The sequence below is a fragment of the Myxine glutinosa genome, chromosome 3 (genome assembly GCF_964187855.1).
Source record: "Myxine glutinosa chromosome 3, kmMyxGlut1.1, whole genome shotgun sequence".
NCBI lineage: Eukaryota > Metazoa > Chordata > Myxini > Myxiniformes > Myxinidae > Myxine > Myxine glutinosa.
In genome coordinates this window covers 56680641-56692620 of record NC_136263.1, presented here as the reverse complement: position 1 = coordinate 56692620, position 11980 = coordinate 56680641, and positions in this window count along the sequence as shown.

Below are 11980 nucleotides of genomic sequence, written 5' to 3'. Positions count from 1 at the left end.
AGGGACTGGAGACTTGTCATATGGCAAATAGGTGCAGGAATTGTGCCTTTGATACAAGCATGACATTTGGCACACAGTCAGTGTATGTCCTACGAAAGATATTTGGCTGAAGGGCCATCGTAGATTTGTCCTTTTTTGATAAATGGCCGCCATTGTTGTCACAGGACAAATCTGTGATGGCCCGAAAGCCAAATATCTTCCTTAGGGCATACTCGAACTGTGTGCCAACTCTCGTGCTTGTATCATCAAAGGCACAATTCTCCCAAATATTTCACCTATCTGCCGTACTAAAAATTGGGCACCATTTTTAGTGGACACATCTGTGATGACTCTAATAGTCAGAATATTTAACTGTGTACCAAGTACCATGCTCGTATGATTCAAACAACAGTTTATACAAATTAATATACCATACACCATATACCATAATATGCCATATAAATGGTGGCCATTTAAAAAACATTGTTGTCACAGGACAAATATATGATAACCCTGTAGTTAGGGGTCTTTAATTATGTGCCAAATGTCAAGCTTGCATGACCACAACAACAGTTTATACACAGTAATGTACCAAATATATGTAAAATGACAAGCAATGGAGGCCATTTTGAAAGATGGCCGCCATTGTTGTCACAGGACAAATCTGTGATGGCCCGACAGCCAAATATCTTCCTTAGGACATACTCTAACTGTGTGCCAACTCTCTTGCTTGTATCATCAGTCACAATTTTCCCAAATATTTCACCTATCTGCCATACTATTGCAAGGATAGAGGGAACAATGAATGGAGCCAAATACAGGAAAATCCTTGAGGAGAACCTGCTTCAGAGTGCACAAGACCTTAGTCTGCGGTGAAGATTTACGTTCCAACAGGGCAATGACCCCAGGCATACTGCCAAAGCAACACTGGAATGGCTTGCGAACAAGAACGTGAAAGTCCTTCAGTGGCCCAGCCATAGCCCAGACATTAATCACATTGAGAATCTGTGGGAATACATTAAGAATGATGTTCACTGATACTCCTCATCCAACTTGACAGAGCTTGCGCAAATCTGCAAAGCAGAATGGGAGAAAGTCCCCAAATCCAGATGTGCAAAACCGATACATACCGAAGAAGACTCGAAGCTTTAATCACCTGTGAAGGTGCATCTACAAAGTATTGACTCGGGTGTTTGAATTCTTATGTGTATTAAGTAGTTCTGTATTTCACTGTCAATTATTTTGAAAAAAATTCTTTAAAAATTTTTTCACTTTGGCATTATGGGGTGCCGTATTTTCCGGTGTATTAACCGCACCCCTCTTTTTCACTCCAAAAAAAAATTAATACTGCCAGCAAAGCTTGATGATGTAGACCTGGAAGTGTGTAGTCTTATCAGCTGTGTCATCGTGTACATGTTGGGAGATGTGTGTGCGACACCAAACCGACAGATCATGGCATGCCACTGTGCCCAATTTTTAACTCTCTCGGCCCAAGGCCTCCATTATGATGTCATAATTCGAAAATTCGACAAGTACAAAACTTCATCCTATCAAGATGCAATTTCTTGAGCGCCATGTCGGCATAAACTGGTGGAGAAAAAAATAATTATGATGACGTCATCAGTCACGTGATTCGGCCACCATCTTGGAAAAACCGAAAAAATTTGCACCTCTATATCTCCGAAAGTGCTGAATAGAAAGAATTGAGACATGGCTCATTGTAAAGAACTCTCCATGGGGAATAAAATATGTTAATGATGATGTCATAGACGTCCTGGACGTTAGGATATTGGGGTCCCCCTCATGACGTCATAATTCGACAAGTACAAAACTTCATCCGATCAAGATGAAATTTATTGAGCCTAATCTAGGAATAAATAAGTTTAGAAAACAAATAATGATGACATCATCGGTGACGTGGTTCGGCCGCCATATTTGTCCAAAATTGCCGATTAAAAAAAAGTACATTCCGGCACGTCCTCGGTCTCTGACCGATTTTTTGTCTGTCTGTCTGTTTGTCTGTCTGTCTGTTTGTTCGCAGTACGACGTCGACACCGTTGCACGAAGAATCGCCAAACTTTACACATATTTGTCTTGCCCTGGAATGTCTTGCCCTTGCCCTGGAATAGACTCTGCCCAATTTTTAACACTCTCGGCCCAAGGCCTCCATTATAATGTCATAATTCGATAATTCGACAAGGACAAAACTTCATCGGATCAAGATGAAATTTCTTGAGCACCATGTCGGCATAAACTGGTGGAGAAAATAAATAAATGATGACGTCATGGGTCACGTGGTTCAGCCGCCATCTTGGAAAAAACAAAAAACTTTGCACCTCCATATCTCCGAAAGTGCTGAATACAAAAAATTGAGACATGGCTCATTGTAAAGAGCTCTCAATGGGGAATAAAATATGCTAATGATGATGTCATAGGTGCCGCCATTATGACGTCATAATTTGACAGGTACAAAACTTCATCCGATCAAGATGAAATTTCTTGAGCATAATCTAGGAATAAATTAGATTAGAAAACAAATAATAATGACGTCATCGGTCACGTGGTTTGGCCGCCATCTTGGAAAAACTTGATCCAAAATGGCCGATTAAAAAAAAAATTACATTCCGTCAAGTCCTCGGTCTCTGCCCGAATTTTCATTTGTTACTTGCCGGAAATGATTCCGGCAAGAATGTTGGCTGGTTTGTCTGTTTGTCTGTCTGTCTGTTTGTTATTTGCCAGAAAAGATATCGGCAAGTATGTTGATCGGTTGGTTTGTTACTTGCCGGAAAAGATTCCGGCAAGTATGTTGATCTGTTTGTTACTTGCCGGAAAAGATTCCGGCAAGTATGTTGATCTGTTCGTTTGTTACTTGCCGGAAAAGATTCCGGCAAGTATGTTGATCTGTTCGTTTGTTACTTGCCGGAAAAGATTCCGGCAAGTATGTTGATCTGTTCGTTTGTTTGTCTGTTTGTCTGTTTGCAGCACTACGTCTACACCGTTGCACGTAGAATCACCAAACTTTGCACACGTATTTGTCTTGCCCTCTAATATACTGTGCCCAAATGATGACGTCATCGGTCACGTGGTTCGGCCGCCATTTTGGAAAAACCGAAAATGTTTGCACCTCCATATCTCCGAAAGTCCTGAACAGAAAAAATTGAGACATGGCTCATTGTAAAGAACTCTCCATGGGGAATAAATATGTTAATGATGACGTCATCGGTCACGTGGTTCGGCCGCCATATTTGTCCTAAATGGCCGATAAAAAAGTACATTCCGGCAAGTCCTCGGTCTCTGACCGATTTTTCATTACTTGCCGGAAAAGATTCCGGCAAGTATGTTGATCTGTTCGTTTGTTACTTGCCGGAAAAGATTCCGGCAAGTATGTTGATCTGTTCGTTTGTCTGTCTGTTTGTCTGTTTGTTACTTGCCGGAAAAAAATTTTCGGCAAGTATGTTGATCTGTTCGTTTGTCTGTTTGTCTGTCTGTTTGTCTGTTTGTCTGTCTGTCTGTCTGTTTGCAGCACTGCGTCTACACCGTTGCACGGAGAATCGCCAAACTTTGCACACATATTCGTCTTGCCCTGGAATAGACTGTGCCCAATTGATGACGTCATCGGTGACGTGGTTCGGCCGCCATCTTGGAAAAACCGAAAAACCTTGCACCTCTATATCTCCGAAAGTACTGAACAGAAAAAATTGAGACATGGCTCATTGTAAAGAACTCTCCATGGGGAATAAAATATGTAAATGATGACGTCATCAGTCACGTGGTTCGGTCGCCATCTTGGAAAAACGGCAAAACGTTGCGCCACTATATCTCCAAAAGTGCTGAACAGAAAAAATTGAGACATGGCTCATTGTAAAGAACTCTCCATGGGGAATAAAATATGTTAATGATGACGTCATATGTCACGTGGTCGGCCGCCATCTTGGAAAAACGGCAAAACTTTGCACCACTATATCTCCAAAAGTGCTGAACAGAAAAAATTGAGACATGGCTCATTGTAAAGAACTCTCCATGGGGAATAAAATATGTTAATGATGACGTCATCAGTCGCGTGGTCGGCCGCCATCTTGGAAAAACCGAAAAACCTAGCACCTCCATATCTCCGAAAGTGCTGAATAGAAAAAATTGAGACATGGCTCATTGTCAAGAACTCTCCATGTGGAATAAAATATGTTAATGATGACGTCATCGGTCACGTGGTGCGGCCGCCATCTTGGAAAAACGGGAAAAAAAATCACCTCCATATCTCCGAAAGTGCTGAATAGAAAAAATTGAGACATGGCTCATTGGAAAGAACTCTCCAGGGGGAATAAAATATGTTAATGATGACGTCATCGGTCACGTGGTTCGGCCGCCATCTTGGAAAATCCGAAAAACGTTGCACCTCTATCTCCAAAAGTGCTGAACAGAAAAAATTGAGACATGGCTCATTGGAAAGAACTCTCCAGGGGGAATAAAATATGTTAATGATGATGTCATCGGTCAGGTGGTTCAGCCGCCATATTTGTCCTAAATGGCCGATAAAAAAGTAAATTCCGGCAAGTCCTCGGTCTCTGACCGATTTTTCATTTGTCTGTTTGTCTGTTTGCAGCACTACGTCTACACCGTTGCACGTAGAATCACCAAACTTTGCACACGTATTTGTCTTGCCCTCTAATATACTGTGCCCAAATGATGACGTCATCGGTCACGTGGTTCGGCCGCCATCTTGGAAAAACTGAAAATTTTTGCACCTCGATATCTCAAAGTGCTGAACAGAAAAAATTGAGACATGGCTCATTGTAAAGAACTCTCCATGGGGAATAAATATGTTAATGATGACGTCATCGGTCACGTGGTCGGCCGCCATCTTGGAAAAACGGCAAAACTTTGCACCACTATATCTCCGAAAGTGCTGAACAGAAAAAATTGAGACATGGCTCATTATAAAGAACTCTCCATGGTGAATAAAATGTTAATGATGACGTCATCAGTCACGTGGTTCGGCCGCCATCTTGGAAAAACCGAAAAATTTTGCACCTCCATATCTCCGGAAGTGCTGAATAGAAAAAATTGAGACATGGCTCATTGTAAATAACTCTCCATGGGGAATAAAATATGTTACTGATGATGTCATCAGTCACGTGGTTCGGCCGCCATATTTGTCCTAAATGGCCGATAATCTATCTATAATGCCAGCAATCTCTGTGTGTCTGTCTGTGTGTCTGTGTGTCTGTGACCGCTGTTTCTCGACAACCACGGGTCCGATATACTTGAAACTTGCCAGGTATATTGCTGGGGACCCGAGGATGTGCCTTTTCAAGGTTTGTAATTAATCGGACAAGTACCTACCGAGCTATGTCCAAAAAACGCTTCAACCAATCAGAGAGCAGCGAGCTATCACGTGTGCCGAACCGTTAATGCAATGCAAGCGTTAATGCGTTAATGCAAGGCTTTTCTTTTTTTCCCTCTTCTCTTTCTACTTTTCCTTGCGATTAAATTGCAAACAGCCAAAATACGTTGGCGCTAATTGAATAATTGGCCATTAACACTAAAATAATCGTAACTGCGATATGCCAACTTCCGGACAGTGCAGCCTTCCATGTTGTTGTTGTTTGCAGCAGCTGTTTGCAGCAAGGCAAGGCTTTTCAACTATGTTGCCGTTAAACTATGTTTTAAAACGAATTCAAACTGCGATTAAATTAAAACGATTCATCCTAACTGCGATTTGCGAACTTCCGGACAGTGACGACTTATCTTCCGGCAGCCAATCACAGAACGCTCTGTTGCGTAGGCGTGGCCGATGTGAGACGAGCGGAGCTGAGCGCGTTACGAGCTGACCGCCATTACGGTACGTAATTCGATTTCTTATGCGCATTATTTCTCCCAATTCAGTCAGAGCGAAGGGCGGAAGCGAAGAGCGTTGCTTTTTTTGTTTACGGGCGTACGGGCGGGGTAGAGCGTACGGGTAGCGTTTTTTTTTTTTTTTGGCCACGGAACGGGCACCCACGTACGGGCAATGCCCTAGTAAAGTAAATTCCGGCAAGTCCTCGGTCTCTGATTTGTCTGTTTGTCTGTTTGCAGCACTACGTCTACACCGTTGCACGTAGAATCACCAAACTTTGCACACGTATTTGTCTTGCCCTCTAATATACTGTGCCCAAATGATGACGTCATCGGTCACGTGGTTCGGCCGCCATCTTGGAAAAACAGAAAATTTTTGCACCTCGATATCTCAAAGTGCTGAACAGAAAAAATTGAGACATGGCTCATTGTAAAGAACTCTCCATGGGGAATAAATATGTTCATGATGACGTCATCGGTCACGTGGTTCGGCCGCCATCTTGGAAAAAACGAAAATTTTTGCACCTCCATATCTCTGAATGTGCTGAATAGAAAAAATTGAGACATGGCTCATTGTAAAGAACTCTCCATGGGGAATACAATATGTTAATGATGATGCCATCGGTCACGTGGTTCGGCCGCCATCTTGGAAAAACGGCAAACACTTTGCACCACTATATCTCCAAAAGTGCAGAATGGAAAAAATTAAGACATGGCTCATTGTAAAGGACTCTCCATGGGGAATAAAATATGTTAATGATGACGTCATCGGTCAGGTGGTTCGGCCGCCATCTTGGAAAAACCGAAAAACTTTGCACCTCCATATCTCCGAAAGTGCTGAACAGAAAAAATAGAGACATGGATCATTGTAAAGAACTCTCCATGGGGAATAAAATATGTTAATGATGACGTCATCAGTCACGTGGTTCGGCCGCCATCTTGGAAAAACCGAAAAACTTTACACCTCCATATCTCCGAAAGTGCTTAACAGAAACAATTGAGACATGGCTCATTGTAAATAACTCTCCATGGGGAATAAAATATGTTACTGATGACGTCATCAGTCACGTGGTTCGGCCGCCATCTTGGAAAAACCGAAAAACTTTGCACCTCCATATCTCCGAAAGTGCTGAATAGAAAAAATTGAGACATGGCTCATTGTAAAGAACTCTCCATGGGGATTAAAATACGTTAATGATGATATCATCGGTCACGTGGTTCGGCCGCCCTATTTGTCCTAAATGGCCGATAAAAAGTACATTTGGGCAAGTCCTCGGTCTCTGACCGATTTTTCATCTGTTTGTCTGTCTGTCTGTTTGCAGCACTGCGTCTACACCGTTGCACGTAGAATCGCCAAACTTTGCACACATATTGGTCTTGCCCTGGAATAGACTGTGCCCAATTGATGACGTCATTGGTCACGTGGTTCGGCCGCCATCTTGGAAAAACCGAAAAATTTTGCACCTCGATATCTCAAAGTGCTGAACAGAAAAAATTGAGACATGGCTCATTGTAAAGAACTCTCCATGGGGAATCAAATATGTTAATGATGACGTCATCAGTCACGTGGTTCGGCCGCCATTTTGCAAAAACCGAAAAACTTTGCACCACTATATCTCCAAAATTGCTGAACAGAAAAAATTGAGACATGGCTCATTGTAAAGAACTCTCCATGGGGAAAAAAATATGTTAATTATGACGTCATCGGTCACGTGGTTCGGCCGCCATCTTCGAAAAACCAAAAAACTTTGCACCTCGATATCTCCGAAAGTCCTGAATAGAAAAATTTGAGACATCACTCATTGTAAAGGACTCTCCATGGGGAATAAAATATGTTAATGATGACGTCATCGGTCACGTGGTTCCGCCACCATAGTTGTCCTAAATGGCCAATAAAAAAGTACATTCCGGCAAGTCCTCGGTCTCTGACCGATTTTTCATCTGTTTGTCTGTCTGTCTGTTTGCAGCACTGCGTCTACACCGTTGCACGTAGAATCGCCAAACTTTGCACACTTATTGGTCTTGCCCTGGAATAGACTGTGCCCAATTGATGACGTCATCGGTGACGTGGTTCGGCCGCCATCTTAGAAAAACGGCAAAACGTTGCGCCACTATATCTCCAAAAGTGCTGAACAGAAAAAATTGAGACATGGCTCATTGTAAAGAACGCTCCATGGGGAATAAAATATGTTAATGATGACGTCATATGTCACGTGGTCGGCCGCCATCTTGGAAAAACGGCAAAACTTTGCACCACAATATCTCCAAAAGTGCTGAACAGAAAAAATTGAGACATGGCTCATTGTAAAGAACTCTCCATGGGGAATAAAATATGTTAATGATGACGTCATCAGTCACGTGGTCGGCCGCCATCTTGGAAAAACGGCAAAACTGTGCACCACTATATCTCCAAATGTGCTGAACAGAAAAAATTGAGACATGGCTCATTGTAAAGAACTCTCAATGGGGAATAAAATATGTTAATGATGACGTCATATGTCACGTGGTTCGGCCGCCATCTTGGAAAAACCGAAAAATTTTGCACCTCCATATCTCTGAAAGTGCTGAATAGAAAAAATTGAGACATGGCTCATTGTCAAGAACTCTCCATGGGGAATAAAATATGTTAATGATGACATCATAGGTCACGTGGTTCGGCCGCCATCTTCGAAAAACTGAAAAACGTAGCACCTCCATATCTCCAAAAGTGCTGAATAGAAAAAGTTGAGACATGGCTCTTTGTAAAGAACTCTCCATGGGGAATAATATATGTTAATGATGACGTCATCTATCACGTGGTTCGGCCGCCATATTTGTCCTAAATGGCCGATAAAAAAGTACATTCCGGCAAGTCCTCGGTCTCTGACCGATTTTTCATTTGTCTGTTTGTCTGTTTGCAGCACTACAACTACACCGTTGCACGTAGAATCACCAAACTTTGCACACGTATTTGTCTTGCCCTCTAATATACTGTGCCCAAATGATGACGTCATCGGTCACGTGGTTCGGCCGCCATCTTGGAAAAACCGAAAATTTTTGCACCTCGATATCTCAAAGTGCTGAACAGAAAAAATTGAGACATGGCTCATTGTAAAGAACTCTCCATGGGGAATAAATATGTTAATGATGACGTCATCGGTCACGTGGTTCGGCCGCCATCTTGGAAAAAACGAAAATTTTTGCACCTCCATATCTCTGAATGTGCTGAATAGAAAAAATTGAGACATGGCTCATTGTAAAGAACTCTCCATGGGGAATACAATATGTTAATGATGATGCCATCGGTCACGTGGTTCGGCCGCCATCTTGGAAAAACGGCAAACACTTTGCACCACTATATCTCCAAAAGTGCAGAATGGAAAAAATTAAGACATGGCTCATTGTAAAGAACTCTCCATGGGGAATAAAATATGTTAATGATGACGTCATCGGTCAGGTGGTTCGGCCGCCATCTTGGAAAAACCGAAAAACTTTGCACCTCCATATCTCCGAAAGTGCTGAACAGAAAAAATAGAGACATGGATCATTGTAAAGAACTCTCCATGGGGAATAAAATATGTTAATGATGACGTCATCAGTCACGTGGTTCGGCCGCCATCTTGGAAAAACGGGAAAAAAAATCACCTCCATATCTCCGAAAGTGCTGAATAGAAAAAATTGAGACATGGCTCATTGGAAAGAACTCTCCAGGGGGAATAAAATATGTTAATGATGACGTCATCGGTCACGTGGTTCGGCCGCCATCTTGGAAAATCCGAAAAACGTTGCACCTCTATCTCCAAAAGTGCTGAACAGAAAAAATTGAGACATGGCTCATTGGAAAGAACTTTCCAGGGGGAATAAAATATGTTAATGATGATGTCATCGGTCAGGTGGTTCAGCCGCCATATTTGTCCTAAATGGCCGATAAAAAAGTAAATTCCGGCAAGTCCTCGGTCTCTGACCGATTTTTCATTTGTCTGTTTGTCTGTTTGCAGCACTACGTCTACACCGTTGCACGTAGAATCACCAAACTTTGCACACGTATTTGTCTTGCCCTCTAATATACTGTGCCCAAATGATGACGTCATCGGTCACGTGGTTCGGCCGCCATCTTGGAAAAACCGAAAATTTTTGCACCTCGATATCTCAAAGTGCTGAACAGAAAAAATTGAGACATGGCTCATTGTAAAGAACTCTCCATGGGGAATAAATATGTTAATGATGACGTCATCGGTCACGTGGTCGGCCGCCATCTTGGAAAAACGGCAAAACTTTGCACCACTATATCTCCGAAAGTGCTGAACAGAAAAAATTGAGACATGGCTCATTATAAAGAACTCTCCATGGTGAATAAAATGTTAATGATGACGTCATCAGTCACGTGGTTCGGCCGCCATCTTGGAAAAACCGAAAAATTTTGCACCTCCATATCTCCGGAAGTGCTGAATAGAAAAAATTGAGACATGGCTCATTGTAAATAACTCTCCATGGGGAATAAAATATGTTACTGATGATGTCATCAGTCACGTGGTTCGGCCGCCATATTTGTCCTAAATGGCCGATAATAAAGTAAATTCCGGCAAGTCCTCGGTCTCTGATTTGTCTGTTTGTCTGTTTGCAGCACTACGTCTACACCGTTGCACGTAGAATCACCAAACTTTGCACACGTATTTGTCTTGCCCTCTAATATACTGTGCCCAAATGATGACGTCATCGGTCACGTGGTTCGGCCGCCATCTTGGAAAAACAGAAAATTTTTGCACCTCGATATCTCAAAGTGCTGAACAGAAAAAATTGAGACATGGCTCATTGTAAAGAACTCTCCATGGGGAATAAATATGTTCATGATGACGTCATCGGTCACGTGGTTCGGCCGCCATCTTGGAAAAAACGAAAATTTTTGCACCTCCATATCTCTGAATGTGCTGAATAGAAAAAATTGAGACATGGCTCATTGTAAAGAACTCTCCATGGGGAATACAATATGTTAATGATGATGCCATCGGTCACGTGGTTCGGCCGCCATCTTGGAAAAACGGCAAACACTTTGCACCACTATATCTCCAAAAGTGCAGAATGGAAAAAATTAAGACATGGCTCATTGTAAAGAACTCTCCATGGGGAATAAAATATGTTAATGATGACGTCATCGGTCAGGTGGTTCGGCCGCCATCTTGGAAAAACCGAAAAACTTTGCACCTCCATATCTCCGAAAGTGCTGAACAGAAAAAATAGACATGGATCATTGTAAAGAACTCTCCATGGGGAATAAAATATGTTAATGATGACGTCATCAGTCACGTGGTTCGGCCGCCATCTTGGAAAAACCGAAAAACTTTACACCTCCATATCTCCGAAAGTGCTTAACAGAAACAATTGAGACATGGCTCATTGTAAATAACTCTCCATGGGGAATAAAATATGTTACTGATGACGTCATCAGTCACGTGGTTCGGCCGCCATCTTGGAAAAACCGAAAAACTTTGCACCTCCATATCTCCGAAAGTGCTGAATAGAAAAAATTGAGACATGGCTCATTGTAAAGAACTCTCCATGGGGATTAAAATACGTTAATGATGATATCATCGGTCACGTGGTTCGGCCGCCCTATTTGTCCTAAATGGCCGATAAAAAGTACATTCGGGCAAGTCCTCGGTCTCTGACCGATTTTTCATTACTTGCCGGAAAAGATTCCGGCAAGTATGTTGATCTGTTCGTTTGTTACTTGCCGGAAAAGATTCCGGCAAGTATGTTGATCTGTTCGTTTGTTTGTCTGTTTGTCTGTCTGTCTGTCTGTTTGCAGCACTGCGTCTACACCGTTGCACGTAGTATCGCCAAACTTTGCACACATATTGGTCTTGCCCTGGAATAGACTGTGCCCAATTGATGACGTCATTGGTCACGTGGTTCGGCCGCCATCTTGGAAAAACCGAAAAATTTTGCACCTCGATATCTCAAAGTGCTGAACAGAAAAAATTGAGACATGGCTCATTGTAAAGAACTCTCCATGGGGAATAAAATATGTTAATGATGACGTCATAGGTCACGTGGTTCGGCCGCCATCTTGGAAAAACCGAAAAACAACACCTCAAAATCTCCAAAAGTGCTGAATAGAAAAAATTGAGACATGGCTCATTGTAAAGAACTCTCCATGGGGAATCAAATATGTTAATGATGACGTCATCAG